The sequence below is a fragment of the Rhinoraja longicauda genome, chromosome 23 (assembly GCF_053455715.1).
Source record: "Rhinoraja longicauda isolate Sanriku21f chromosome 23, sRhiLon1.1, whole genome shotgun sequence".
Lineage (NCBI taxonomy): Eukaryota > Metazoa > Chordata > Chondrichthyes > Rajiformes > Arhynchobatidae > Rhinoraja > Rhinoraja longicauda.
This window is the reverse complement of record NC_135975.1, coordinates 25,039,203-25,053,565: the sequence shown is the minus strand read 5'-3', so window position 1 is coordinate 25,053,565 and position 14,363 is coordinate 25,039,203. Positions and strand designations below refer to the sequence as shown.

The 14,363-nt window shown below is 39.0% G+C and overlaps 1 long non-coding RNA gene across 1 annotated transcript in view; it reads left to right on the top strand.

Annotated features, from left to right (window-relative positions):
• LOC144604954 (uncharacterized) overlaps positions 1–14,363 on the top strand; it is a 42,758-nt gene that overhangs the window by 27,825 nt on the left and 570 nt on the right. The gene's annotated exons all lie outside the window — the stretch shown is intronic.

Below are 14,363 nucleotides of genomic sequence, written 5' to 3'. Positions count from 1 at the left end.
GGTGGGTAAAGATGCAAATAGCTGTTGCAATGGGCTTACATAATTGAAAAACAGATTCATTTACTGAAATGACAGAAAGATAAACAGACTACTCGCTTGTCGCGATCCTTGCGGCATTGTGTGCGTATTAATTTCATTTTCATGTGTGTTGAAAGGAAAAATCCTGCTGAGAGTTTGAGGAAATATGGTGAATAGCCTTTGAATAATATTTGCTCCTTGGTATCCTCTAGCCACCGCTGGGCCATCGACAACTGTAGGGACAGGCACCACTCCAACCCCAGGCACCTCACCGACATGTAAGTTGCAGATCTTTCCAAGCTTGTGTGAAGTGTAAAACCAAATAATGGATGTAAAGGTATAGGTGCATTGAGGTCATAGGTTCTAGGTTCATTGCTGAATATTAGAACATTTGAGTAGCTGAAATTCTATGAAATTCAGCAACGATATAGAAAATTGGAAAAGAAATCGGCAATACTGGGCATGGTCTGATTACCTAAGCAGAATGAGATCAATGTAATTTATGATTTGACTGGCCAGCATGCCCTGACCAAGAGCCATTGATCAAGTTTTAGATCAAATTCTTTTCAACATGATGATGCATAGATGAAGATGACGGTTTTGGAGACATGTAACATATGCAAAATGTGGAGGGATTGTCATGACTACATTGTGAGCAAAAGAGGTGTGACTTCATCAGAGACTGGGTTCACTGTACAAGATGAAAGAGAGGGCTAGTGGATGGTTAATGGAGCCAAGGGCTGTTGCAAAGAACGTACACAATCGAGAAGCAGGCTCATTTCCTGAAATGATAAAATATGGGTTATCTTCGGCGTTACATCATCTTTTCTCTGCTGCGCAAAGTACAGGCATTCCTCCTTTTCCTCCATGTTGAAAGGACCATGCTGATAGATTTTTTTAAATATGTTGATTTCATTTGAATAATTATTGCTTCCTGATATCCTTTCTTCATCACAGCACCAAGTACAACTTCAGTGACAGAGACCCCTACGCCTCCTGGCTCTACCACCATTTGTAAGTCACTGTACATGATATGTTTATCTTGTATGTAAAGCCAAGCTTTCAATGTGCTGGTTAACATGTATTCAGATAATAATTTATTGGATGCATATCAGAATAATGAAAAAAAACCATCAAGCCTGCCTCCTTTGAAACCTGCCCAATTGGTAAAAACACCATTCACTGAAAGTGTGGTTTATATTGTGTGAAGTGATGCTGTTTTATTACAGAACAATGTCAATTGATGGCATAGATCAGGACATTGATGACAAATATCAATAACAGCGTCTTCACTCTTGAGCCAGATGTTGTTAATGGTGAAATTACAAATTGGGATGAGTGCCCATATATGCCCTTATTCGGTCATGAAAGACCCAAAGCATTGCGATAATATGTGTGAACAGAGCAACAGGAAAAATGATGAATTCATTCACTCCACTCGTCCTAACTTGAGAACATTGCATATTTCATTGAGACCATGTTATGATTATCATGCATACAGAAATGACAGTCTCCTACTCAATTATCGCTTTTATCATTTCTTATACTATTTGATCTGTGGGGCACAACCACCACAGAAGGAACAGGCATTACTACAACTGCAGTAAAAGCCACAATCTGCGTGAACACAATGTGATATATGTATTTCCAGATCAAATTCGTTGACAATTAGCAATACATTAGTAATTTTGAAAACGAATGGCAAATACTGGGAGTATTCTGACGAGGGAAGAAAATGGAGAGCATGGACATTTCTGAGGGGGCTGTCCAGCATCTTTTGACCGAGTGCCAAAGATTATGTTTTAGGTTACAGGCATTCAGTGTAATGGCCAATGTTAGTGTTGACACATCTTTAGATGTGGAATCTATGGTAAGTGTGGTGCAGCAGAAATTGGCACTCCGATGGAATATAAAGGAAGAGTGACAAACCTATGCAGAGGGTGAATGTGCAAAATAAAGGAAAGTGGCAGTGGGTGGGTAAAGATGCAAATAGCTGTTGCAATGGGCTTACATAATTGAAAAACAGATTCATTTACTGAAATGACAGAAAGATAAACAGACTACTCGCTTGTCGCGATCCTTGCGGCATCGTGTGCGTATTAATTTCATTTTCATATGTGTTGAAAGGAAAAATCCTGCTGAAAGTTTGAGGAAATATGGTGAATAGCCTTTGAATAATTTTTGCTCCTTGGTATCCTCTAGCCACCGCTGGGCCATCGACAACTGTAGGGACAGGCACCACTCCAACCCCAGGCACCTCACCGACATGTAAGTAGCAGATCTTTCCAAGCTTGTGTGAAGTGTAAAACCAAATAATGGATGTAAAGGTATAGGTGCATTGAGGTCATAGGTTCTAGGTTCATTGCTGAATATTAGAACATTTGCGTAGCTAAAATTCTATGAAATTCAGCAACGATATAGAAAATTGGAAATGAAATCGGCAATACTGGGCATGGTCTGATTAGGTGAGCAGAATGAGATCAATGTAATTTATGATTTGACTGGCCAGCATGCCCTGATCGAGAGCCATTGATCAAGTTTTAGATCAAAATCTTTTCAACATGATGATGAATAGATGAATATGACACACTTAGAGACATGTAACTTATGCAAATTGTGGAGGGATTGTCACGACTACATTGTGTCCAAAAGAGGTGTGACTTCATCAGAGAATGGGTTCATTGTGCAAGATGAAAGAGAGAGCTAGTGGATGGTTAATGGAGCCAAGGGCTGTTGCAAAGAACGTACACAATCGAGAAGCAGGCTCATTTCCTGAAATGATAAAATATGGGTTATCTTCGGCGTTACATCATCTTTTCTCTGCTGCGCAAAGTACAGGCATTCCTCCTTTTCCTCCATGTTGAAAGGACCATGCTGATAGATTTTTTTAAATATGTTGATTTCATTTGAATAATTATTGCTTCCTGATATCCTTTCTTCATCACAGCACCAAGTACAACTTCAGTGACAGAGACCCCTACGCCTCCTGGCTCTACCACCATTTGTAAGTCACTGTACATGATATGTTTATCTTGTATGTAAAGCCAAGCTTTCAATGTGCTGGTTAACATTTATTCAGATAATAATTTATTGGATGCATATCATAATAATGAAAAAAAACCATCAATCATGCCTCCTTTGAAACCTGCCCAATTGGTAAAAACACCATTCACTGAAAGTGTGGTTTATATTGTGTGAAGTGATGCTGTTTTATTACAGAACAATGTCAATTGATGGCATAGATCAGGACATTGATGACAAATATCAATAACAGCGTCTTCACTCTTGAGCCAGATGTTGTTAATGGTGAAACTACAAATTGGGTTGAGTGCCCATATATGCCCTTATTCAGTCATAACAGGCCCAAAGCATTGCGATAATATGTGTGAACATACCAATAGGAAAAATGATGAATTCATTCACTCCACTCGTCCTAACTTGAGAACATTGCATATTTCATTGACACCATGTTATGATTATCATGCGTACACAAATGACAGTGTCTAACTCTATTATCGTTATTATCATTTCTTATACTATTTGATCTGTGGGGCACAACCACCACAGAAGGAACATGCATTACTATAACTGCAGTAAAACCCACAACCGGCTGAACACAAAGTGATATATGTATTTCCAGATCAAATTTTTTGACATTTGGCAATGCATTAGTAATTTTGAAAACGAATGGCAAATACTGGGAATATTCTGATGAGGGTAGAAAATGGAGAGCATGGACATTTCTGAGGGGGCTGTCCAGCATCTTTTGGCCGAGTGCCAAAGATTATGTTTTAGGTTACAGGCGTTCAGGGTAATGGGCAAAAGTTAGTGATGACACATTAGTAGATATGGAATCAGTGGTAAGTGTGGTGCAGCAGAAATTTGCACTCCGATGGAATATAAAGGAAGAGTGACAAACTTATGCAGATGCTGAATGTACAAAATAAAGGATAGTGGCCGTGGGTGGGTAAAGATGCAAATAGCTGTTGCGATGGGCTTACATAATTGAAAAACAGATTCATTTACTGTAGTGACAGAAAGATAAACAGATTACTCGCTTGTCGCGATCTTTGCGGCATCGTGTGTGTATTAATTTCATTTTCATATGTGTTCAAAGGAAAAATCCTGCTAACAGTTTGAGGAAATATGTTGAATATCCTTTGAATAATTTTTGCTCCTTGGTATCCTCTAGCCACCGCTGGGCCATCGACAACTGTAGGGACAGGCACCACTCCAACCCCAGGCACCTCACCGACATGTAAGTAGCAGATCTTTCCAAGCTTGTGTGGTGTAAAACCAAATAATGGATGTAACGGTATAGGTGCATTGAGGTCATAGGTTCTAGGTTCATTGCTGAATATTATAATATTTGCGTAGCTGAAATTCTATGAAATTCAGCAACGATATAGAAAATTGTAAATGAAATCGGCAATACTGGGCATGGTCTGATTAGGTGAGCAGAATGAGATCAATGTAATTTATGATTTGACTGGCCAGCATGCCCTGACCGAGAGCCATTGATCAAGTTTTAGATCAAAATCTTTTCAACATGATGATGAATAGATGAATATGACACACTTAGAGACATGTAACTTATGCAAATTGTGGAGGGATTGTCACGACTACATTGTGTCCAAAAGAGGTGTGACTTCATCAGAGAATGGGTTCATTGTGCATGATGAAAGAGAGAGCTAGCGGATGGTTAATGGAGCCAAGGGCTGTTGCAAAGAACGTACACAATCGAGAAGCAGGCTCATTTCCTGAAATGATAAAATATGGGTTATCTTCGGCGTTACATCATCTTTTCTCTGCTGCGCAAAGTACAGGCATTCCTCCTTTTCCTCCATGTTGAAAGGACCATGCTGATAGATTTTTTTTAACATGTTGATTTCATTTGAATAATTATTGCTTCCTGATATCCTTTCTTCATCACAGCACCAAGTACAACTTCAGTGACAGAGACCCCTACGCCTCCTGGCTCTACCACCATTTGTAAGTCACTGTACATGATATGTTTATCTTGTATGTAAAGCCAAGCTTTCAATGTGCTGGTTAACATGTATTCAGATAATAATTTATTGGATGCATATCAGAATAATGAAAAAAAAACATCAATCATGCCTCCTTTGAAACCTGCCCAATTGGTAAAAACACCATTCACTGAAAGTGTGGTTTATATTGTGTGAAGTGATGCTGTTTTATTACAGAACAATGTCAATTGATGGCATAGATCAGGACATTGATGACAAATATCAATAACAGCGTCTTCACTCTTGAGCCAGATGTTGTTAATGGTGAAACTACAAATTGGGTTGAGTGCCCATATATGCCCTTATTCAGTCATAACAGGCCCAAAGCATTGCGATAATATGTGTGAACATACCAATAGGAAAAATGATGAATTCATTCACTCCACTCGTTCTAACTTGAGAACATTGCATATTTCATTGAGACCATGTTATGATTATCATGCGTACACAAATGACAGTGTCTAACTCTATTATCGTTATTATCATTTCTTATACTATTTGATCTGTGGGGCACAACCACCACAGAAGGAACAGGCATTACTATAACTGCAGTAAAACCCACAACCGGCTGAACACAAAGTGATATATGTATTTCCAGATCAAATTTTTTGACATTTGGCAATGCATTAGTAATTTTGAAAACGAATGGCAAATACTGGGAATATTCTGATCAGGGTAGAAAATGGAGAGCATGGACATTTCTGAGGGGGCTGTCCAGCATCTTTTGGCCGAGTGCCAAAGATTATGTTTTAGGTTACAGGCGTTCAGGGTAATGGGCAAAAGTTAGTGATGACACATTAGTAGATATGGAATCAGTGGTAAGTGTGGTGCAGCAGAAATTGGCACTCCGATGGAATATAAAGGAAGAGTGACAAACTTATGCAGATGCTGAATGTGCAAAATAAAGGATAGTGGCAGTGGGTGGGTAAAGATGCAAATAGCTGTTGCGATGGGCTTACATAATTGAAAAACAGATTCATTTACTGTAGTGACAGAAAGATAAACAGACTATTCGCTTGTCGCGATCTTTGCGGCATCGTGTGTGTATTAATTTCATTTTCATATGTGTTCAAAGGAAAAATCCTGCTAAAAGTTTGAGGAAATATGTTGAATATCCTTTTGAATAATTTTTGCTCCTTGGTATCCTCTAGCCACCGCTGGGCCATCGACAACTGTAGGGACAGGCACCACTCCAACCCCAGGCACCTCACCGACATGTAAGTAGCAGATCTTTCCAAGTTTGTGTGAAGTGTAAAACCAAATAATGGATGTAAAGGTATAGGTGCATTGAGGTCATAGGTTCTAGGTTCATTGCTGAATATTAGAACATTTGCGTAGCTGAAATTCTATGAAATTCAGCAACGATATAGAAAATTGGAAATGGAATCGGCAATACTGGACATGGTCTGATTACCTAAGCAGAATGAGATCAATGTAATTTATGATTTGACTGGCCAGCATGCCCTGACCAAGAGCCATTGATCAAGTTTTAGATCAAATTCTTTTCAACATGATGATGCATAGATGAAGATGACAATTTTGGATACATGTAACATATGCAAAATGTGGAGGGATTGTCATGACTACATTGTGAGCAAAAGAGGTGTGACTTCATCAGAGACTGGGTTCACTGTGCAAGATGAAAGAGAGAGCTAGTGGGTGGTTAATGGAGCCAAGGGCTGTTGCAAAAAACGTACACAATCGAGAAGAAGGCTCATTTGCTGAAATGATAAAATATGGGTTATCTTCGGCGTTACATCATCTTTTCTCTGCTGCGCAAAGTACAGGCATTCCTCCTTTTCCTCCATGTTGAAAGGACCATGCTGATAGATTTTTTTAAATATGTTGATTTCATTTGAATAATTATTGCTTCCTGATATCCTTTCTTCATCACAGCACCAAGTACAACTTCAGTGACAGAGACCCCTACGCCTCCTGGCTCTACCACCATTTGTAAGTCACTGTACATGATATGTTTATCTTGTATGTAAAGCCAAGCTTTCAATGTGCTGGTTAACATGTATTCAGATAATAATTTATTGGATGAATAATCAGAATAATGAAAAAAAAACATCAATCATGCCTCCTTTGAAACCTGCCCAATTGGTAAAAACACCATTCACTGAAAGTGTGGTTTATATTGTGTGAAGTGATGCTGTTTTATTACAGAACAATGTCAATTGATGGCATAGATCAGGACATTGATGACAAATATCAATAACAGCGTCTTCACTCTTGAGCCAGATGTTGTTAATGGTGAAACTACAAATTGGGTTGAGTGCCCATATATGCCCTTATTCAGTCATAACAGGCCCAAAGCATTGCGATAATATGTGTGAACATACCAATAGGAAAAATGATGAATTAATTCACTCCACTCGTCCTAACTTGAGAACATTGCATATTTCATTGAGACCATGTTATGATTATCATGCATACAGAAATGACAGTCTCCTACTCAATTATCGCTTTTATCATTTCTTATACTATTTGATCTGTGGGGCACAACCACCACAGAAGGAACAGGCATTACTACAACTGCAGTAAAAGCCACAATCTGTGTGAACACAATGTGATATATGTATTTCCAGATCAAATTCTTTGACAATTAGCAATACATTAGTAATTTTGAAAACGAATGGCAAATACTGGGAGTATTCTGACGAGGGAAGAAAATGGAGAGCATGGACATTTCTGAGGGGGCTGTCCAGCATCTTTTGACCGAGTGCCAAAGATTATGTTTTAGGTTACAGGCATTCAGTGTAATGGCCAATGTTAGTGTTGACACATCTTTAGATGTGCAATCTATGGTAAGTGTGGTGCAGCAGAAATTGGCACTCCGATGGAATATAAAGGAAGAGTGACAAACCTATGCAGAGGGTGAATGTGCAAAATAAAGGAAAGTGGCAGTGGGTGGGTAAAGAAGCAAATAGCTGTTGCAATGGGCTTACATAATTGAAAAACAGATTCATTTACTGAAATGACAGAAAGATAAACAGACTACTCGCTTGTCGCGATCCTTGCGGCATCGTGTGCGTATTAATTTCATTTTCATATGTGTTGAAAGGAAAAATCCTGCTGAAAGTTTGAGGAAATATGGTGAATAGCCTTTGAATAATTTTTGCTCCTTGGTATCCTCTAGCCACCGCTGGGCCATCGACAACTGTAGGGACAGGCACCACTCCAACCCCAGGCACCTCACCGACATGTAAGTAGCAGATCTTTCCAAGCTTGTGTGAAGTGTAAAACCAAATAATGGATGTAACGGTATAGGTGCATTGAGGTCATAGGTTCTAGGTTCATTGCTGAATATTAGAATATTTGCGTAGCTGAAATTCTATGAAATTCAGCAACGATATAGAAAATTGGAAATGAAATCGGCAATACTGGGCATGGTCTGATTAGGTGAGCAGAATGAGATCAATGTAATTTATGATTTGACTGGCTAGCATGCCCTGACCGAGAGCCATTGATCAAGTTTTAGATCAAAATCTTTTCAACATGATGATGAATAGATGAATATGACACACTTAGAGACATGTAACTTATGCAAAATGTGGAGGGATTGTCACGACTACATTGTGTCCAAAAGAGGTGTGACTTCATCAGAAACTGGGTTCATTGTGCAAGATGAAAGAGCGAGCTAGTGGATGGTTAATGGAGCCAAGGGCTGTTGCAAAGAACGTACACAATCGAGAAGCAGCCTCATTTCCTGAAATGATAAAATATGGGTTATCTTCGGCGTTACATAATCTTTTCTCTGCTGCGCAAAGTACAGGCATTCCTCCTTTTCCTCCATGTTGAAAGGACCATGCTGATAGATTTTTTGAAATATGTTGATTTCCTTTGAATAATTATTGCTTCCTGATATCCTTTCTTCATCACAGCACCAAGTACAACTTCAGTGACAGAGACCCCTACGCCTCCTGGCTCTACCACCATCTGTAAGTCACTGTAAATGATATGTTTATCTTGTATGTAAAGCCAAGCTTTCTATGTGCTGGTTAAGATGTATTCAGATAATAATTTATTGGATGCATATCAGAATAATGAAAAAAAACCATCAAGCATGCCTCCTTTGAAACCTGCCCAATTGGTAAAAACACCATTCACTAAAAGTGTGGTTTATATTGTGTGAAGTGATGCTGTTGTATTACAGAACAATGTCAATTGATGGCATAGATCAGGACATTGATGACAAATATCAATACCAGCGTCTTCACTCTTGAGCCAGATGTTGTTAATGGTGAAATTACAAATTGGGATGAGTGCCCATATATGCCCTTATTCGGTCATGACAGACCCAAAGCATTGCGATAATATGTATGAACATAGCAACAGGAAAAATGATGAATTCATTCACTCCACTCGTCCTAACTTGAGAACATCGCATATTTCATTGAGACCATGTTATGATTATCATGCATACAGAAATGACAGTCTCCTACTCAATTATCGCTATTATCATTTCTTATACTATTTGATCTGTGGGGTACAACCACCACAGAAGGAACAGGCATTACTACAACTGCAGTAAAAACCACAATCTGCGTGAACACAATGTGATATATGTATTTCAAGATCAAATTCTTGGACATTTAGCAATACATTAGTAATTTTGAAAACGAATGGCAAATACTGGGAGTATTCTGACGAGGGAAGAAAATGGAGAGCATGGACATTTCTGAGGGGGCTGTCCAGCATCTTTTGACCGAGTGCCAAAGATTATGTTTTAGGTTACAGGCATTCAGGGTAATGGCGAATGTTAGTGTTGACACATCTTTAGATGTGGAATCTATGGTAAGTGTGGTGCAGCTGAAATTGGCACTCCGATGGAATATAAAGGAAGAGTGACAAACCTATGCAGAGGGTGAATGTGCAAAATAAAGGAAAGTGACAGTGGGTGGGTAAAGATGCAAATAGCTGTTGCAATGGGCTTACATAATTGAAAAACAGATTCATTTACTGAAATGACAGAAAGATAAACAGACTACTCGCTTGTCGCGATCCTTGCGGCATCGTGTGCGTATTAATTTCATTTTCATATGTGTTGAAAGGAAAAATCCTGCTGAAAGTTTGAGGAAATATGGTGAATATCCTTTGAATAATTTTTGCTCCTTGGTATCCTCTAGCCACCGCTGGGCCATCGACAACTGTAGGGACAGGCACCACTTCAACCCCAGGCACCTCACCGACATGTAAGTAGCAGATCTTTCCAAGCTAGTGAAGTGTAAAACCAAATAATGGATGTAAAGGTATAGGTGCATTGAGGTCATAGGTTCTAGGTTCATTGCTGAATATTAGAATATTTGCGTAGCTGAAATTCTATGAAATTCAGCAACGATATAGAAAATTGGAAATGAAATCGGCAATACTGGGCATGGTCTGATTACCTAAGCAGAATGAGATCAATGTAATTTATGATTTGACTGGCCAGCATGCCCTGACCAAGAACCATTGATCAAGTTTTAGATCAAATTCTTTTCAACATGATGATGCATAGATGAAGATGACAGTTTTGGAGACATTTAACATATGCAAAATGTGGAGGGATTGTCACGACTACATTGTGAGCAAAAGAGGTGTGACTTCATCAGAGACTGGGTTCACTGTGCAAGATGAAAGAGAGAGCTAGTGGATGGTTAATGGAGCCAAGGGCTGTTGCAAAGAACGTACACAATCGAGAAGCAGGCTCTATTCCTGAAATGATAAAATATGGGTTATCTTCGGCGTTACATCATCTTTTCTCTGCTGCGCAAAGTACAGGCATTCCTCCTTTTCCTCCATGTTGAAAGGACCATGCTGATAGATTTTTTTTAATATGTTGATTTCATTTGAATAATTATTGCTTCCTGATATCCTTTCTTCATCACAGCACCAAGTACAACTTCAGTGACAGAGACCCCTACGCCTCCTGGCTCTACCACCATTTGTAAGTCACTGTACATGATATGTTTTTCTTGTATGTAAAGCCAAGCTTTCAATGTGCTGGTTAACATGTATTCAGATAATAATTTATTGGATGCATATCAGAATAATGAAAAAAAAACATCAATCATGCCTCCTTTGAAACCTGCCCAATTGGTAAAAACACCATTCACTGAAAGTGTGGTTTATATTGTGTGAAGTGATGCTGTTTTATTACAGAACAATGTCAATTAATGGCATAGATCAGGACATTGATGACAAATATCAATAACAGCGTCTTCACTCTTGAGCCAGATGTTGTTAATGGTGAAACTACAAATTGGGTTGAGTGCCCATATATGCCCTTATTCAGTCATAACAGGCCCAAAGCATTGCGATAATATGTGTGAACATACCAATAGGAAAAATGATGAATTAATTCACTCCACTCGTCCTAACTTGAGAACATTGCATATTTCATTGAGACCATGTTATGATTATCATGCGTACACAAATGACAGTGTCTAACTCTATTATCATTATTATCATTTCTTATACTATTTGATCTGTGGGGCACAACCACCACAGAAGGAACAGGGATTACTATAACTGCAGTAAAACCCACAACCGGCTGAACACAAAGTGATATATGTATTTCCAGATCAAATTTTTTGACATTTGGCAATGCATTAGTAATTTTGAAAATGAATGGCAAATACTGGGAATATTCTGATGAGGGTAGAAAATGGAGAGCATGGACATTTCTGAGGGGGCTGTCCAGCATCTTTTGACCGAGTGCCAAAGATTATGTTTTAGATTACAGGAGTTCAGGGTAATGGGCAAAAGTTAGTGATGACACATTAGTAGATATGGAATCAGTGGTAAGTGTGGTGCAGCAGAAATTGGCACTCCGATGGAATATAAAGGAAAAGTGACAAACTTATGCAGAGGCTGAATGTGCAAAATAAAGGATAGTGGCCGTGGGTAGGTAAAGATGCAAATAGCTGTTGCGATGGGCTGACATAATTGAAAAACAGATTCATTTACTGTAGTGACAGAAAGATAAACAGACTACTCGCTTGTCGCGATCTTTGCGGCATCGTGTGTGTATTAATTTCATTTTCATATGTGTTCAAAGGAAAAATCCTGCTAAAAGTTTGAGGAAATATGTTGAATATCCCTTGAATAATTTTTGCTCCTTGGTATCCTCTAGCCACCGCTGGGCCATCGACAACTGTAGGGACAGGCACCACTCCAATCCCAGGCACCTCACCGACATGTAAGTAGCAGATCTTTCCAAGCTTGTGTGAAGTGTAAAACCAAATAATGGATGTAACGGTATAGGTGCATTGAGGTCATAGGTTCTAGGTTCATTGCTGAATATTAGAACATTTGCGTAGCTGAAATTCTATGAAATTCAGCAACGATATAGAAAATTGGAAATGAAATCGGCAATACTGGGCATGGTCTGATTAGGTGAGCAGAATGAGATCAATGTAATTTATGATTTGACAGGCCAGCATGCCCTGACCGAGTGCCATTGATCAAGTTGTAGATCAAAATCTTTTCGACATGATGATGAATAGATGAATATGACACACTTAGAGACATGTAACTTATGCAAAATGTGGATGGATTGTCACGACTACATTGTGTCCAAAAGAGGTGTGACTTCATCAGAGACTGGGTTCATTGTGCAAGATGAAAGAGCGAGCTAGTGGATGGTTAATGGAGCCAAGGGCTGTTGCAAAGAACGTACACAATCGAGAAGCAGCCTCATTTCCTGAAATGATAAAATATGGGTTATCTTCGGCGTTACATAATCTTTTCTCTGCTGCGCAAAGTACAGGCATTCCTCCTTTTCCTCCATGTTGAAAGGACCATGCTGATAGATTTTTTGAAATATGTTGATTTCCTTTGAATAATTATTGCTTCCTGATATCCTTTCTTCATCACAGCACCAAGTACAACTTCAGTGACAGAGACCCCTACGCCTCCTGGCTCTACCACCATCTGTAAGTCACTGTAAATGATATGTTTATCTTGTATGTAAAGCCAAGCTTTCAATGTGCTGGTTAAGATGTATTCAGATAATAATTTATTGGATGCATATCAGAATAATGAAAAAAAACCATCAAGCATGCCTCCTTTGAAACCTGCCCAATTGGTAAAAACACCATTCACTAAAAGTGTGGTTTATATTGTGTGAAGTGATGCTGTTGTATTACAGAACAATGTCAATTGATGGCATAGATCAGGACATTGATGACAAATATCAATACCAGCGTCTTCACTCTTGAGCCAGATGTTGTTAATGGTGAAATTACAAATTGGGATGAGTGCCCATATATGCCCTTATTCGGTCATGAAAGACCCAAAGCATTGCGATAATATGTGTGAACATAGCAACAGGAAAAATGATGAATTCATTCACTCCACTCTTCCTAACTTGAGAACATCGCATATTTCATTGAGACCATGTTATGATTATCATGCATACAGAAATGACGGTCTCCTACTCAATTATCGCTATTATCATTTTTTATAGTATTTGATCTGTGGGGTACAACCACCACAGAAGGAACAGGCATTACTACAACTGCAGTAAAAACCACAATCTGCGTGAACACAATGTGATATAAGTATTTCAAGAACAAATTCTTGGACATTTAGCAATACATTAGTAATATTGAAAACGAATGGCAAATACTGGGAGTATTCTGACGAGGGAAGAAAATGGAGAGCATGGACATTTCTGAGGGGGCTGTCCAGCATCTTTTGACCGAGTGCCAAAGATTATGTTTTAGGTTACAGGCATTCAGGGTAATGGCCAATGTTAGTGTTGACACATCTTTAGATGTGGAATCTATGGTAAGTGTGGTGCAGCAGAAATTGGCACTCCGATGGAATATAAAGGAAGAGTGACAAACCTATGCAGAGGGTGAATGTGCAAAATAAAGGAAAGTGGCAGTGGGTGGGTAAAGATGCAAATAGTTGTTGCAATGGGCTTACATAATTGAAAAACAGATTCATTTACTGAAATGACAGAAAGATAAACAGACTACTCGCTTGTCGCGATCCTTGCGGCATCGTGTGCGTATTAATTTCATTTTCATATGTGTTGAAAGGAAAAATCTTGCTGAAAGTTTGAGGAAATATGGTGAATATCCTTTGAATAATTTTTGCTCCTTGGTATCCTCTAGCCACCGCTGGGCCATCGACAACTGTAGGGACAGGCACCACTCCAACCCCAGGCACCTCACCGACATGTAAGTAGCAGATCTTTCCAAGCTAGTGAAGTGTAAAACCAAATAATGGATGTAAAGGTATAGGTGCATTGAGGTCATAGGTTCTAGGTTCATTGCTGAATATTAGAACATTTGCGTAGCTGAAATTCTATGAAATTCA